The sequence below is a fragment of the Ambystoma mexicanum genome, chromosome 10 (assembly GCF_040938575.1).
Source record: "Ambystoma mexicanum isolate Mex_15411 chromosome 10, UKY_AmexF1_1, whole genome shotgun sequence".
Lineage (NCBI taxonomy): Eukaryota > Metazoa > Chordata > Amphibia > Caudata > Ambystomatidae > Ambystoma > Ambystoma mexicanum.
The window spans coordinates 683,602,242-683,620,208 of NC_090932.1; the positions used below are offsets into that span (position 1 = coordinate 683,602,242).

Consider the following 17,967-nt stretch of genomic DNA (forward strand, 5'->3'; position numbering starts at 1 on the left):
TGTCATCAGAAGTAGGGGTTTATGACGTTTAATCTCTTTTTAGTTCTGTATTACCACACTTCGTTGCAGTCTCGTTGCCCAGGTATATGTTACTGGTAACCTTCTCAATCTGGCCAGTTGGAGTTTCCATCGTCTCTGGCGCTTTATGGAGCCAACACCCATGAATTTGTTTTGTAATACATTTATTTGTAAATCATTGTCTTTAGCACACACACAAAATCTTATAGCAGTGCTTCTCTTTACACCTATTTATGTGATCGAAAAGGCTGTATTCGTAGGAAAGCCATATAATGAGTTGCCTCCCTAACTTGGCAGCGAAGTTGGCAACCTCCATAAATTGCTCGTGCAGGTCTGCAAGTTGTAGGTTGAATAGCATGGGTGCAAGAACACAGCCTTGCTTCAGACCTGTATAGGTCACTAAATTTCCATGCTTCTCAATCTAACCTGTGTAGTTGTATGATAAGGGATATTGGAACGTCAGGTATTGAATATTTCCTTTGTTTGTCCCACAGGGCGACTCTATTTATGGTATCAAACGCAGCTCTGAAGTCCACAAACAACACATATAGCGGGAGTTATTCTTAGTCCTGGCTTCCCTAATCAGGGTGTTTAAGGTTAAGGTTAAGGTATTGTGTTGTTGCGGATCCTGCCCGAAAGCCTATCTGAAAGCTACTTAAAACATTTCCCATGTTAACCCAGAATGTTATCTTTTACTATGAACAAGGCAAATATTTTGCTTCATATGTCTAGAAGTACTAGTAATCTGTGTCATTTTGAGGGGTCGGTACGCATGCCCTTTTTAAAGACTGGAATCGGGAATGATTTTTACAGGAATCTTGTATGCAGTTGAGGTCCGCAATCCCGTTGAATAAAAGTTCTAGGATTGAGACCCAATATTACAGATTCCTTTTTAAAACAATGTTTGCCAGGCCACCAGGCCCAGGGTCTCCAGGTTTTCTTAATTTAAATATGCGCTCAAGAATAACCTCTTTGTCAAAATTCAATTTATGCGCAACTGCTTCCCTACCAGGCTTTGAGGCGTGGTGTTGACACATTTCGAACTTAATATAAATGTTTTATTAACTTTTTGCATAACATACAAGCCTACTCGTGGAAATGTCATTGGGTTGGGTCATCACAATATACAGTCTGTGTCCCCAATTTACACCCCTCCCTCCCCACCCTGTCAGCCTGTGCCTGTCCTATTGTTAACTGCCCACATCAGAATCACTCATTCCTCCTATATATACACTACATCACTGCTGGGGTTTGTGAAGTAAGCTCTGCCTCTTGGGCTGTAGTGTATTCTGAGACAAACAGATCTTGAAGCATCGTTCTCCAGGAATCTAGACCCACATTATTTTCGCTATGGCCACCTATGCTTTTTTTGATTTATACTTTTACTTATATGTGATATGTTTATATCTGTTTATCTTGTAGTGGGTTTTGTGCTTTTCCTAACGACACAGCACGATGTTTATGAAGTACTCAACACTATTAAACCATCATAACACCTCGTTTCTCCTTTGTCCTGAAGACGGCTATACCTGCACCAACAGACAACGTTTTTGTGCATTGCCGGATTTCTTTTGGTGTTAGTAGCCTAATAAATATCATAGGTTTTTCTGATATGATAGAGCTAGTTCAACCTAAAAAATGCTCTACCTTTTACCGGTTGATGTTGGACATTGAGTGCTCACCTATTGGTACTTTATCATCCTTGTTCTCCATGCTCTTATCCCACTGATATTAATATGTTGATCTGGTGTGATGATTCCACTTCACCACAGCCATAGCGTACATTTACTGTAGTTTTTTTAGTAAAGAATTTTTTTAGAGGCACTGCATTGTGACCAAAACTAAAAAAACTAGCTTTGCTGTCACAATCGAGTGGTTGTTCTCTCTTATAAATTTTCTGTCCAACTTTATATGAATAATGTTAAGATAACCTCTTGTATTTTGAATTCAATACCAGTTGAGTGTGATTTTCACACTCAATTAAAAAAAAAAAAATATTTTGTCTTAGAATAAATTAACAAGTGTATCGGGGGACGTTTCTCCCGGCGACAGACACACCATTCACCTGACTGTAGGGCCAAGGTCGCAGGGTCATCACCTCCCTCTCTCTCTCCCCAAGTGGCTCTTTTTAGCGCCCTATGGGCTACCTCAAGCCAAGCCAAAGTTTCCGCATGCGACCATTTCTCGAGTTCGTCCCACCGCTCCCACATGTCCGGGCCTTGGGTTGACTTCCAGCACATTGTTATTTTGCATTTCCCCAGAATATATACCAGGTCTTTCAGCTTGTTAACATGTTCCACCCAATGTGACCGTGGGAATATCCCCAGCAAGCATTCAGTGGGGACTCTATATTTAGTGTTAAATCCGCTCTTGCCAGCTTTTGTGCTATGTCCCCCCAATATCGCTGGATCACGCTGCATGCCCAGAACATATGTACCATGTCTGCATCCACCCACCCACATCTCAAGCATCTTTGCTCTGGAGCGTTGTGGAACTTTGCAATACTACAGGGGTTTAAATATGCTCTGTGGGTTATGTATAGTTGTATTAACTGAAATCTAGCATTTCTGGAAACTGTTTTGTGCTCCATTAGCGCCCTAGCCCACTTTGAATCCGACATTGGCTTGTGCAATTCCCTTTCCCAACATTGGCGTGTCGTTACCAACCCATCCCCCTCCCTGCTCCATAATTAACTCATATATTTGTGATATTGCATGTCCACCCTCCGCAATGTTTTCATGATTTGGAAGGATGATGTAGCTTCCTTGGAAGAATTTTTGGTATGGCTTAACAACCAGAGCTTGTATATAAAATTCACCATGACATGGAATCCATCGTCTATTGCTTTCCTCGACCTGTTGATTCTCAAAACTGATAGTGGCCATTTGTCGACTACTCTTCCGAAAGCCTACAGATAAGAACACCCTCCTTCAATTCAATAGTTTTCATCCGCTAGCTTTACGAGAAAATCTTCCCATTGGCCAATTCTTGCGAATCAGGAGAAATTGTTCAAATCTTACAGATTATACGAAAGAAGGAAATGACCTGAAAGTTAGACTAAAAACCAGAGGCTATCCCAAAAGAATAGTTAATGCGGCGTATAAGCGAGCAAAACATTCAAATAGGGACAGGTGTTTGCATCCGGAACCCAAAGTACAACAAGATAAAATGACATGTGTGACCACATTTAGTCCAATTAGTAACCAGCTAAGACGGGCTATTAAAAAGAATTGGCATATCTTAAAAACATCTGATTTTGAACCAGTGACCCCACGGTTCGCTTTTAAGCAACAAAAGAATGTCCGCGCTTTAGTAGTGCATTCATACCCCAGAAGAGAGAAAACATCTACCCAGACAACTTTGTGGCAGTTGCCACCAGTGGTTGGACATTTTAAGTGTGGAAAATGTGTTGCCTGTGCCTTCACAAATAATCTGAAGGAAATTGACTCTCTACCCAGTGTGACAAATTGAGGCAATGTGTCCCTTCTCCCCAAGGGGAAGCCTCCCCCTTTGAGGCTAGGGCGGTGAACCTTCTTAGCAAGACCCTCCCTAGAGGTTTGGGAAAGCAGGACCTCACTGGAAGAGACTCCTCCCTTAGGGGACAAGGACTCCAGTTCTTTTGAGTAACTCCCTAAACCCTTCCCCCTGGTAGCATACATGGGACTGTCTGACCTGAATAACAATATAAAATCTGTGCACTTGGAGGGAGGCAACACTAAAATATGTTGCTGCTACCAGGAAAAGAGTGTTGTCTCTTTAAAGAGAGACATCTACTCAACTGGGACGAGTGCACTGAAAAAGGAGGACACGCTGAGCCACTTCTTCATTTCATCTGCAACATCAACAAGCTGCATTGGATGGAGCCTACCGTTCCTGATTTATCCTGCTCAAATAACCTCATCCTGCACAAATCACCTGCTCGAGGCCGTACCGCACTGGGTAAACCCAATTTCAATTTCGTTCTCCAAAGTGCACATTGCGCCGACCGACTCAATCCGAGTATTTTAAATTGTGCTCTTTGCCTACTGCCTAGTGTGGATTGAATTACCCTGCTTTTCCGGTGTTGGACCCATTTTCCTCGGTTTATCTTCGTACTTTCCTTAACTTTCTACCTCTCTGGCCTCATTGTTCTGGCCCTCTTCAACATGGCCGCACTACTTTTGGGTGTTGTATCCACTTTGGCCTGCCTGCACTCCCTCCTCACATTGGTTGCCCTGGTCCTAAAGGCCAATCGCAGCAACTGGGAGGCTGGAGCCGACCGCAACAACTAAGGCCTGCAACGAAGGCCCCTGTCTGCTCCCAGAACGCTGCTTGAGGTATTGTACTGCACTTGGACCTCCATGATGCTGCAACCTCACATTACTAATGACATCTGGACTTCCATAACACACCTCCATAACTATGGGTTTATTCCCTGCTTCTGGACACGCTTCTCCCCTCTTTTGACTTTGTTTCCTTCTCTGCTTGTCTCCCATGTTTGCACTTCTGATTGCACTGCGTTTTTGCACCTACGTCTAGCTTCTGATTCTGGTTGCTATTCAAATCTGGCTGTGTTTTTGTAATTAACCTAGTTTCAAATCTGGCTGTGTTTATGCATCTAGCTTAGTTTCACATCTGGCTGTGTTTTATGCAAACTTGCTGTGCCATTTGCGCAGGCCCCCCCTGCTTTTGCTTATGACGTCTATTTGTCTGCCTTTTTTACTTCACTCACCATCCTGCCTGCCTCTTCTTCTCTTCCACCACACTCAGTTTCTCAGTTTTCTCTTCCTCTCGCTATATTTTCCCCCTCCCCTTTCCACCTTCCCCTTACTATACTCTTTGCACTTACTCTATCGGAAATGTCACCCAACCTAGTACGATAGCTTGTTTATTTTCCTCCCCCTCCCTCCTTGTTTGTTCCTACCCTGCCCCTCCAGCACTACCTGAAATGTCGTCAGGCCTAGTACGATAAACGTTTGTTTTGATCCTCTCCTTCCGACCCCGCCCGTGCCCCGCACCTCTTGTCAACTCTCCGGCTCTATCACAAATGTTGTTAGGCCTAATACGATAGTTGCTTGTCTGTCTCATCTCCCCCCTCCCCACCACCAGTCCACCTCCTTATCTTCGTCATAGCTCTTGCACTATCTGAAATGTCGCCAGGCCTAGTACGATAGTAATTTGTCAGTCTTATTGTCTCAAGGCCTTGTAAGAATGTCATTGTATTTTTCCTTGCTCCCTCCCATGCCTTGAAGCACTTTGAAACACATTGTATATAGGCGCTATATAAATAAACTATCAATCGAGGAGTAGAGACTCATACGCAAGCAGGGGAGGTCCCCTGAATGCTTAGCACCTGAGAGAGGAGTCGTCGATTAGCAGCTGAGCCTGTGACTTTCAAAAGTGTTCTGACGGCCACTTCAGAGTGCTGAAGAGCCAGGGTTTGCCCTTGGCAAGAGTCGGGAGAGAAAAGGATATATATATCCCTGTGGTGGCTTGCCCACAATGACTTTGTGGTAGGCAGCGTGCCCGTAAGCTGGTAATTCAGCGAACAAGTAGCCTACCCAGAGTGGTAACTGGGCGCCGAGCGAAAGAAGACGGAGAGTGGCGACCCGGTCGAAGCGACAGACGGAAAAGCAGATCGAAAGAGAAGAACCCAAGAAAGTGCAGGCCCTGGATAAGTAGCACTGTAATACCAGAGGTAACTGGGGGGACCGGGAGGCTGTCTGGGAATCCTTATTTATCAGGCGAAACCCGTACCAGTGAAATTGACGATGCCTTGAATGTAAAGTTGATGAAGTTAAATTTTGATGCAGTGATAGAGAATCATGCTTAAGCCTGAGAGGGAGAGGGAGGTCATTAAAACCCAGATACAAATACCTTGTGAAGAGGGAAAAGTACATGCGAGGAAGTAAAGAATGGACCAACAGGTAGAGAGAATATTCCACTGGGAGAAAAGTAATTATGATTAACAGTGAAAGAAAGATCATTAAGCTTCAAACGCCAATACCCTGGAAAGAGGAGAACATATCTAATACACAAATACAGGAAAAGAGTGTGCTAATGAGAAGAAGAAGAAAATGACGATTTCATTTGAACGAGAGGTCAGTAAAACAAGGACACTAAGACCCACGGAAGAGGGGATGATGATCCCTAATTCAAGAAGCATAAAGTGGAATATATCAGAAAGATAATTCTGTGAAGTAAAAGTAAGAGAAAAGTAATACAAAGTAAAATCAGACAGATAAAGTGAATCTCTTGGAAAAGGGGAAGAAACATTAATAGCAAAGATCACATATCACACTTAAGAAAGTGTATGTTACCGAAACCTCCAAGACCTATTAGCCTGCGTCAAGGAATAACCCAGAAGGCAAATAGGGGTTCCCGGAGAACAATCCCTAAAGGGACGGAAAAGCCCAAAGAATGGTGAAAGAAAAACCAGAAGGAGAAATATTGCCTGAGAGAAATGGGAGAAGAGAGGCATTCTCCTTGTTAGAGTGGTGGTAGGGTCAGTTGGACTTAGTTTTTGGAGAGCAGACTTATTCATGTGAACAGCAGACTTATTCATGTGGACATTTCCTGACAAGCACCTTAGTTATTTACATAGGCTAGGAAATCCGCATAGAAATAGGGAAAGATAGGCCGCTACCCGATAGTCACACTGGGGGGTGGTACACAGGGGGAGGATCTCATAGGGATTAGAGACTCCCCCTCTGGGGACAGGAGAGCATATCTAGGGAGAACACGGTATATCAGCCCTCCACCCACCTCATATCCGTCCTCCTATCCTTTCAGTCACTCCTCTTTATCACACACTTCTATTTGTTTGTGTGAAGTTGGAAGCGCAACACAAATTGGGATGAGGAAGTGTAGAATTCACAAAAATATACTGGTACGAGGAAGAGGCGTGGCGACATGAGGATTACTCTCGAGAGCCAAGAGCAACAGTCTTGTCTCATGGAATGGACCTTGGACAAGCTTAAAAACTGAAGGACTGCCAAAGAGGAGAACCTGGGAAGGTTGAACGACGAAGGCACCCGTGATACCGCCTCTCAGTAGCGAATCTCAAGAAGCAAAGTCGACCAAAGCAAAGGGTTCAGAGAGCCGTAAAATCACTGACTCGCACAGTGATGGTGAGCTAGAGAGAGGGGTGAGAGTGCAGAGCCCCGGCCACAGAGCTGCAGAAAAGTTGTGCAGAGGAAGCAGAACAGAGGCACCCAAGAACCAGACTGGCAAACCTCTGAGAGTGGAGCAGCTGCCAGAGGCAGGAAGGGAGAGTCCGAGAGAGGACACCGGTGGGAACAAGAAGGTTACGCTGTCCGGGTCCAAGGGAGGAAAGTCACCAGAAGCTCTAGCTGCCAAAGGGGAAAACGGGAAGAACGAGGGAGAGCAGGAGAAGCGGGCAAAGCCAGCGAAACGCCTGCCACTGTCCCAGAGAAGACCAGGGAGGTACTGCGAATCCCAACAAGGTAATGGGAGACACAGGCACTCTGGCGGTGGTACAGGGTTAGTAAAAGGGTGTTGGCTTAGTCCCTGGGTCAATCCCAGTGATATGAACATAGTATACAGGGTCGGGACCCCAACAGACAAGAGTGTAGTGCATGCATCCAAGGAAATCTTCCTTGTGCCAGTGGTGGAGCCGTAACCACTCACCACCAGGGAAGGAGGTTCTGGGACCCACAAAGAAACCCAGAGAGAATCGGAGGGAGTCTTCCCTCGTGCTGGGGGTCGAGTAAAGCCACTGACCACCAGGGAAGGGTTGAGAATCCAAGAACAGAAACCTAATGCAAGTCATCTTCTTCGTGGCTGGACCTGGCAGGAAGGCAATCCAGATCTGTCAAATCAAAGTAGTAAAGTAATCCAGGTCTGGAACATGCACCCACAAGGGAAGATCAATACAAGTCCTCTCCTTCAGTGCGCTACAAATCCAGAATTACAAGTAGGAGTCTGTCAGAAGCGGCTGCTATTGATCTCCTGTTAAGCGAAGCAGTGCGGCTTGACGGACCTTGCAGAACCATAGTACTCGCTGGTACGCCGGGTCCTTTACTCTAATTCCCAGTGAGTCACGCAACGAGCGAGCAGGAGAAGGAACAGGGCGCCGCCGGAGTCTGAGTTTGGAGCTGCGTACCGAGATCACGGCGCGAGTGATGCCGGTGATGCTCCCTGTTAACCCCCCCCCTCCAGGCTGACCGAAGTGGGGTTGCAGGTAGAGTGGTACACCGGGCATAAAGGGAGTACGTGGCCTCGGGTGAATCAAAGGCTAGTGCACATCCCCCGTGCGGACCGGGTCTGTGAGATTGGTTTGGCCCAGTGGTGTAATCTGGGAATCGGCACTGCTTGGGTTATAACCTTGATTTTGAATTATACACAGGAACTTGTGATTCCACCGAAAGGGTTGGCTTGGAATTTTATCTTGTCTCTGTTCTTAGCGGTAATGTCTGGATAGCATAAGTCACTAAAACAGGGAGTGTTGGCAGTGAGTTGTGTAGGGGGAGTGCGTTGGCACTTTTGATTAAAAGCCTCTGTTTTGGCATTGCCACCTGCACCCCTCTACATAGCTCTTTCTTCCTCCCACCGTCCCCATCCCCTACCATTTTAACGGTAATGCCGGAAAAAGCTACAAGCCGGTGTAAAGCAGCGGGCAACAGGGGAAAGAAACCCTATGGATTGCGTTCCACTAAACAGCTTAATGAGGACAGCACGGAATCGCAGAAAGATGGCATGGAGGGGGACAAAGGGCTGAAAGCGCAAGAAGACTTGAGTAAAAAAAAAAGAAAAGGCCCACTGGATGCCCTTTTTTTATGCTAAAATCCCAGCACAGGCAGCTTCTTTGCCATTATCAGACCTTATGCCCCCATTAGCTGAGGCTGATAGTAGCTATTTACCGCTGGACTTGGACAATGATTCTTTACTTCAGTTATGCTACGCCCTACAAGATCGTACGTCCCCTATTATAGGGGGGAGGAAAGGAGTGGCCGCAGAAAAAGTACCAACACAGTTGCAGCCCCTTTTGCCCGACCCCCCCATCAGCTAAGGAGACCCAAGTACATCTATCAGTAAGGAATGAGATTACTTTGGGAACACCTCCCCCTACGGGGGAGGTGAAGGTTATTCAAGTGGCCACTGAAATAAAGGAAACTCTTCAGCCTCTGCAGGCTAATTCAGGGGGGGCAGCCAGGCTATCTGCCAGCCCGAATATGTTCTATGGTACCGCTTTACCCTCAAGTACACTCACTGAGGAGGAGTATAGTACCCATGAGATTTCCGTGAACCATAACAGTATTTTAAATTTTGCTGTAAAAATACTTTTAAAATGATGTGGCACTATACATGAAGACTTGAAGCTCCAGGGGGTTGCAATTGCAAGTATACGTGAACATTTAACAGCTCTAACTCAACCTAAAGAAAGGGCAATCATTGACTTGCGTGAGGACGTCCCACAAAAATCACCTCCTGTAAAAGGCTCGCCCCAAGTTTGTACCACTGTGGAGCCGAAGGCTGTGACCTTGGACACGACCCTATCACCGTCTCTTGCAGACCCAATAAAGGGTGCAACTGTCACGATGCCCGTGGATAAACGTCAGGGGAGGCAGATAAAACAGAAAATCTCAACGATACAAAGGAAGACTCCTACTGATCTGCCGGTTAACCAGAAAGAGATTCGGCCTGCATTCAATTCTACATTAAGGCCTTGTAGCGCCAATATGTCAAAAAAACAATGGAAAAGAGCTGCAAGACGTAAAAGACGGTCGGCACTGACTGTGGGTACCCTCACTAGTTGGCTGATAGAGGAAGATCTGGCGTGTGCTATGTCCCCTCGGCAGGAGGACACAGCTCTAAAACAGGACCATGTAAAATATAACCTTGCAGCGGGCCCAAACGCCCCCTCGCACGAGATACAGGGCATACCGGTGGTCATTAATAGGGCTCCCAGTAATACCGCTGCATCCTCCCCTGATCCCCTTGTTGAACACTCATCCCCTTCTCCTTTTGTTGTGTTACGTCAGAGAACTTTGACCATTGCCCCTAAGGAAGCTGTAAAGGGGCGGCAGCTGAATCGTGTTTCACTCTTGACACTGTTTAATAAGCTGCCCTCCCTCAGGATACTTAACAGTGGAGACTTTGATTTCATGGAACCTCTGCGACCCCTGAACTTTATGACCACCAAAGTACACTGTAGTTTGCCAGAGACAACAGCCCTTATTAGATCACATGCAGCATCTCTGGGATATCTGGGATATGATCTAGATATACCCCCCAAGGATGGATATGTCCGAGGAAGAATGCGACAAATGTAACTGCCAAAAAACCCAAACTGCAAGTCTTAAAGGCGAACTGAAGCCAGCAGACACATGTAATGATAAGCAAGGTTGGGAATGGCTAAAGAACATGATCGCTATCAAATGTTGCTCAGATTGAAATTGGTCAGTTGTGAGCTGGAATACCAGGGGGTTCAGCCATTGGCTCTCTGGGGGTAGTGCTCAGGAAGTACTGTTTTCTCATTAAATTTTTGTTTTACAAGAGACCTGGATTACATTTGAGGTGGAATTTGAAGGGTATGTGACTTTCCAAGCAGAGGCCACCAAGGGGGAATGTGGACGCCCCAAGGGTGGCCTCTTAATAGGAATAAAGTCGTCATACAGCCTGAGACTGGTAAATGACCCTAAACCTGGTAGTAATGTGCTAGCTGTGGCAGTGACCTTACCGGAGAAAAGAGGTAAACACCAAGATCTGTTAATCATTGACATTTACGATTCCCCGGGTACATTGAAGACTGAGTCTATTCTCAAACAGTTGGATACCATATTATTGAATTGGGATGATGAACATGAACATAAACCCATCATATTATGTGGGGATTTGAACGCGAGATGTGTAGACTTAGATGGTTGTGGTAAATATGATAATGTATCCGAGCGTAGTCGAATGCCACTAACTACCTCTAATACTAAAGGCAAGGTATGGGTAGATTTTCTAAACGAATGGAGGTGCACTATATTGAATGGGCGCACAACCGGAGATATTCCCGGACAATCAGCGTGGTCTATTGGTACCAAGAGGGCAGTTTTGGATTACATGGCAGTCTCTGAATGTGTTCTGGGTAACGTCATGGGTATCCATATCGTTCCTAATACTTATAGTGACCACGCACCAGTTACCCTGACCCTGAGCGGGGGAAGGACAAAGGGTTTTGGGAAAGTATGTAGTGATGTGACCACCTCCAACCAAGGGAATCGGATACGTTGGTCCCAGTTTAGCATTAAAAGAACGAGGACCCTGATCTTCCCTGAGGGTTGTTGTTTGAAGAGTGAACTAAAAGGGAAATCCCCTGAGGAGATAGAGGTATGGGTACAATCTCTCACTCTGTCCCTCTTTAAGCACACCCAGGTTCCTAAAATTAAATGGAATGCAGTTGCAAGGGGTAAGTTTGATATTAGGATCCGGGATCGTAAAAGGATAATGAGGCGAGAAATTCGGTCCTGTAGCTCGACCTCTATTAAATTGCAGGAGAGGCTGTCTGATATTAAGCACATCACGCGGCAATACCGTATATGGCTCTATCACTATCGTAAGTCCCAACAACGTGAAAAATGGGAGAGTTTCATACAGACCCTTATGAGTAGAAATATCAGAAAAATTTGGCAAATCCTAGGAGAAGCAGGAGGGGACCAAGGATTAAGAATAATGAATCCCATCAGTGAGGTGCAGTGGGTTGCTTATATCACGCAAAAGTTCTTTAATGGAAACACACCTGCTCCCATCTTGGTATTAAGTACAACCCCTTGGCCCTTGCCCATTAGCCATAAAGCGATAAAGCAGGTTATCATAGCGCCTAAAGCCCCTGGCCCGAACGGGCTGGCAAATGTGGTACTAAAAAGTGACCCGGATAACTGGGCACACGTTCTCTTCGTATTTGTAGATCGGCTGTGATCCCGTCTTCATGGCGAAGGCCAGTGTTTATTCCAGTGCATAAAAAGGGAGATCGATGCAATGCTGGTAATTACCGACTTCTCTCCATGTTAGACGTCACTAGTAAAATTTTTATGACACTTGTCCTTAAGGACCTTGAAACTTGGGTAACAACAAACAATATCTTGAACTACGCTCAGACGGGGTTTAGACCTGGTTCGGGTACTGCACATAACATCAGGGTCCTGGATCTATTGATTAACAACACCCTGGGCAACAAAAATGCCACCTTGTACATACTTTTTGTTGATTTCTTTTTTTTTTTTTTTTTTTTTAATTTTATTGGTTTAAAACAAACCTTTAAAATATTGCACAAACATCTACACCAAACAAGAGTTTTACCGACTCCGTCATCATTTATCAATGCCCCCGACTGGATCGATTTCATTCTCCCCAAACCTTCAGCCAGAGATATTCACCCAAATTACCCCTTAAAAATGTTTTTTAAGAATTCTCAACCCTTTTCTCCGGCTCCTTATTGACCTGCGTTATCTTTTAATTTCGCTACGATAATAGCCAGAAAGGAAGTCAAGGGCAAGATTAGTTTCATGTCCAGTCCATTCCACATTTTCCGCCACCACTCTTTTGCGCACGCAGAACGATTTGCATCCGCCCATTGACCCAGATGTATTGATCTAGCGTCTCTTAGAGCTGAGCAGAAGAGGACTAAGTGTTTTAAGGACTCTAGCTCCTTATTACAAAAAGCGACAAGTAGAGGTTTGACCCGCATTACACGCCCAATAACTGGTTCGCTCTTTAGTTCTTAATGCATTCAACCGGAACAGTAAAAATAATCTTCTTGCCTTTGCGTTTGGAAAGCGGGACAAATATTTTTGCAAGATGTTGTACCTTCTTGCTTCCGTCGGAGAGTCTGTCATCGCATTAGCCATCGATCGCTCACGACATGTATTTATCCAGTCAGCACGCCATAGTCGCACTTTTGCGGCCGCAGGATTACTATGGAGCATTTGCAAGCTGATGTTGTTGATCGCCAGAAGATCTTCACATCGTTTTATCAATTGAGAAAGGATATCTGGACTTCCTGATGCCGCCTTGTGAAATATCTGGAATTGAAATATTCCCGCTTCTACACACGTTTTTCGAAATAGTGCAAGTTGATTCCAGCATATTCTCGCATGCAAAGAGGTTAATGCTAATTCATACCGTATACAGGCAGTTGCGATTCCAGGTGGTAGATTTAGGGTCTTTGACCAGAACATATGTTCTAGTGAACTCCAGTGTGTTGATGGACAACCAAAGGCATTTTCTGCACCATATACTAGAATTGGTACTACTTTTTGTTCATAAAAGTTGCGTAATGGTATCATTGAAAATTGCCCATATTTTTTGTGAATTACCAGACCTTGACAGGCCAACTGGCCACATTTCCTTTTTGAATCGGCCACCCAAGGCTCCTCACAGATACTGGAATTGAGTGTCATGCCAAGGTATTTTACAGTTTTTGATATCTGCAATTTCTCTTGATTTAGAGACCATACATACTTTGAGCCTTTTGAATTGTGACTTGTTTTCAAGTTCTCGAGCACCAATATTTCTGTTTTAGATGTATTGATCTTCAGATTATTCTGGTAAACGTAGTTCTGTACAGCATCAAGTTTGCGTTGGAGCCCGATAGGTGTTAAATCCAGGATTACTAAATCATCTGCGTACAGCAGCCAGTTTATCTTCGATCCATTGAGATTAGGTGGAAAGGATCTCACTGTTTGAATCGCTTCACCGATATCGGAGATGAATAGACTGAAAATCGCAGCTGCTAGTGGGCAACCCTGCTTCACTCCTTTCAGTGTCTTGATTTGGGTGGACAACGTTCCTGAAGGATCCAACCGAATGGAAATTGAGGTGTTTGTGTGGAGAGCTTTAATTGCCGCTAGTAGGCCAACCGGGCAACCCCACAACTCTAGTTTTTCCCACAACAGTTCACGATCGATCATGTCGAAGGCCGTGGAGAAGTCGACGAAGGCAAGATACACTTTCGTGTTCGTTCTTAGGGCTTCCATTTTAAGCAGATTTAGAATCAGCAGGTTTAGCGAGCATCCAACAAATTTCACAAAGCCCGCTTGTCGTTCATCTATTTTTTTCGCTGTTTTGGCCCAGTTAGTCAGTTGCACTTTCAAGAGAGATGCAAAAATCTTACCCAACACATCAAGCAAGGCCACCGGGCGATAGTTTTTTGGTGATGCTCTATTCCCCTTCTTGAAGATCGGCACAATAATGCCAGTCTTCCAAGAGGTTGGGACTTGCTTTTGTTGGTTGATTCTCGTAAATAGATCATAACATATGTCAGTCCATAGGTCCGGAAATTGTTTGATCATACAATTAGATAACCCGTCAGGACCGGGCGCACGAGAGTTTTTAGCTCTCACAATTATCTCTCGGATTTCATCCTTGGTAAAGTGTAGGTTCCATGAGGTTATGTTGGAAATTGGCACAATTGGAACAACGTCTTTGGAGTATAGGTCTGTAAAGTACTTGACCCACTCCTTTTCTAATACTGGGCACGCTTGCAGAGCCATTTGTGAGGTTTCCATGCAGTTGATGGTACGCCAGAACTCGCCACTGTTCTTATTCCTGAGCATCTTCATCATTGCTTCGGCGTCGTTTTGCTGTCGTACGACTCGATGACTTTTAAGCCAGTTTTTATAGGCTTGTTTAACCGCTTTGTTTTTTGCAGTTCTTTCAGACTTGGGGCCCTGATTGTTTTTTCGAATCTCTGCTCTCATGGATCTTTTCCGTTGCATTATCATAAGGTCAAAGCTATGTTTTTTCGCAAATGACTGGTTTTTGAGACCAAGATTCTTGCTTATGAACTGAGACAGAATTGGCGTATATTCAACCTCTTTCGTCGTTGCCTTAAACTGGCGGCTTATCTTCACCACGTCCTGTTCTTTCAGTTTTAAGCGAAGGCGATTGGATTCCACCAATACTTTGGAGTTCCACTTATTGCATTGCAGGCCTTTCGTGTCAAGGAATCTAAGTTCTAGCATGTCATGATCACTGTTGGGCATTGAGCGGATTTTCATAGTTTTTATTTTTCTATGCAACGTATCAGATACAAACATGTAATCGATAGTGGAACCTTGCCCATCGCGCTGCCATGTGGACTTAGCTGGAATGTCACCCTGCGTGTGACCGTTTAACATCGCGAGCCCTCTCACTTCCATCTCTTCTCTCCATATCTCTGCCAAACGGTTTTTAGAGGAATTCTGAGGTTTGAAGAAATCGATATTTAGATCACCACAAACTATCACTGCGCTTCCACTGCTTGATTCCAGCAACTTATCAAGGATTGCAGTAATTTGGTCGACGAATGGCAGTGAACCAGTCCGTTGATGGTTCCAGTATACATTAATGATATAGATCGCGTCACAAGCATTGGCAGCAGCAGCAGTTTTGCGTATCTCGCAGACTTGAATGAATGCAGTGTAATTGACTGAGTTGTGCAGTCGGTAGCCCGATGATCTTTTGATCATTGTTAACAGGCCTGCAACTGGACGGCCCTTCTCGGCTTTAATCGCTGGATTTAGTGCACACTCGTACTCTGGAGCTATTGGTAGTTCGCACATCCAGGTTTCCTGTAAACAAATAAATTGAAGATCTTGTGCCCAATTGTTGTTTAGAAGATGTAAAAATCTGCGTGTGTTCCATGAGGCAAAGGAACATTCCTGCTCGGTAATAATATTTGGGCATTAGCTGCTCGAATGAGCATTCAAGGCCACAGCCATCCATTTCCAGTCTTCCGCCTGTTCGGGTTCCCTTTGGTTATTAGTTTGTGTTGGCACGTAGTTTCCTGGGCAGCTCCCATTTTCAATGGTAATTTTAATTCTCTCAATTGGGTCAATTCGACTATGCGGGTTCTTTTCAGCCGCCGTAAAGCCTTGGGACGGAAGAGATGGAAACTGGGCCGTGCAAGAGCGATCAATCTGCTCAGGATGGACCTGCCGATTTGATTCTCCTTGAGCTAGTTTTCTCACTTCTTCGTGAGCTTTAGACGTGCATTTCATGGGAAACAGGATATCGCCAAGCTCAGTTATCGTCGCATCTTTATCGTTTTCTCGTTGTTCCGGGTTTCTCGCTTTATACGTGTCGAAGCCCATTGATAGTAGTTCTTCATTCGCCTCCAAGATTACATTTGCGATTAAGTTGGAATTTACATGTAGAATCACCTTGTCGGTGCGACGTTCCTCAGGAAATTCGATTATTTTCAAGTCTTTCGACTCCAAAGAGCGAAGTCGAGGTACATAGTGAAGCAGTTTTAACACATTGGATCTGTTCAAAATTAGATTATCCTCGCCCTCCAGACGCTCAAGCACTAATTTGATCAGCAATGAGGGTTCTGTTTGTCTAGGAGCATGTGGCGCTGTTTTATTTTTCAGATTTAATGTCGCCGGGGGGGCCTTATGAAAGACCAGTTTCTGGGATTTCTCTGTAATGGCGTCAAAAACAGGGGACACCTCTGAACAGGATTCTTTTTTTTTGGCAAGTGGCCCAGTTAGATCAGATTTTTGAGACATAAGTAGGCCTTGAAGCCTTTGTCTTTCCCTTTTTGCATGCAAGGTCAGGAAAACTGGACTCCTCTGCTCTCTGATTATGTCAGGCTCCTCATTAACCTGTGGTATAATCTCGCAAATTCTATTTTTGGCTACTCGATTGGGGCAAGTTGAAGGAGTTTCACGTTGCTGTGTTTCCAACTTAGGACAGCTTTGTTTTTCTAGTGCCGGATTCTGAGGGTTATTACTCATGTTTTTACCAGCTAAAGAAGTAACCACTTCTTGAACGGCGCATATGTCAACAGCAGTTTTATTCACCTCATCATCAGGATCGCTGTTATCTTCGTAAACTGACATGTTCAAGAGTTCTGTTGTATGACTAAGTCCTCATCGTTCGACGGACTCTGCGACACCTTGGACTTTAAGTCATCCAATTCGTGATGAGCATTTTGAGTCTCCTTAATAGTATCCGCTAATTTCAAGCTGGTAGTAATGGACTATTTGGAACATGTTTAAGTTCCGCAGAAATTTGCGAGCTCCTTTTAGTTGCGATTTTTTTCTGGCAGGCATGTTTTTTTGCTTTTTCAATTGTACGTTACAAGACTTTCTGCCAGCATGTACAGGCGAATGCACTTCGTTGTCTAAGCTTCCGAAGATGGAAAACAAGCCTACAGGCTTTGGAGTTGCCACTTTTGCGAGTTGCTGCTCGGGGGCCAGCTCTGTAGTTTTCTGTACTGTAGAAGCGCCGGAGGGCATTTGCACGTCCCCTAAAGCTGGATTGAATGCATTTTTTGTTTGCAGAAATGCTGTGTTAAAGGAAATATCAAGCGAAGTTGTTTGGCCAACGTTTTTATCCCGAGGTTCACTCACAGTCATTTGTTTATGCGCCTCCATTTCCAGCGTATATGATCTGTCTTTCAGTGATTCATGTGAGATGTTAATCACCTCACTTGATGCAGCATCAACTGCCTTATCATCCTGGAGGACTTGCTTCAATTGGTGGATTGGTTCTGAACGAAGAGGCGACATCTTAAGCCAACGGAGAGGAACTTGCAAATGTATCCACATTAGGGGGCAGGGCTTTACTTCCCGGCTCTTCTGGGTTTTCGTCGCCCAGCCGGTCTTCGCTTTTTTTGATAACATGTGATCTATGAAACAAGGACAAGGCTTCCTTTGCAACCTCAGCGAATAATTTTTTATCAATCATGTCATTCTTTTTTGCCTCTTTTACTGCTGTGATGCCAGCCAAAATTTGATGCGATACATCTTCTTGTTTGTGTCTCTCTATCTCTTGCATTGATTCAAGATGGATCAGTTTTGAATTCAATAAGGCTAGTAACGTAGTAACGTCCTTGACATTGTCGCTCAAGGATTCGTATAACTTAGTAAAGGGTGCCATCGAGATTGCCATTGCCGAAGTAAGCGCCATCATGAGATCGCTAGAGGGAACATGAACACAAGGAGCAGTTCGATCTTCTGCTATCTTCCTCTCTGT

The 17,967-nt window shown here is 44.8% G+C and overlaps 1 protein-coding gene across 2 annotated transcripts in view; it reads left to right on the forward strand.

Moving 5' to 3' along the window:
* The window catches only part of GK5 (glycerol kinase 5), an 831,314-nt gene that overhangs the window by 41,603 nt on the left and 771,744 nt on the right, over positions 1-17,967 (forward strand). The gene's annotated exons all lie outside the window — the stretch shown is intronic.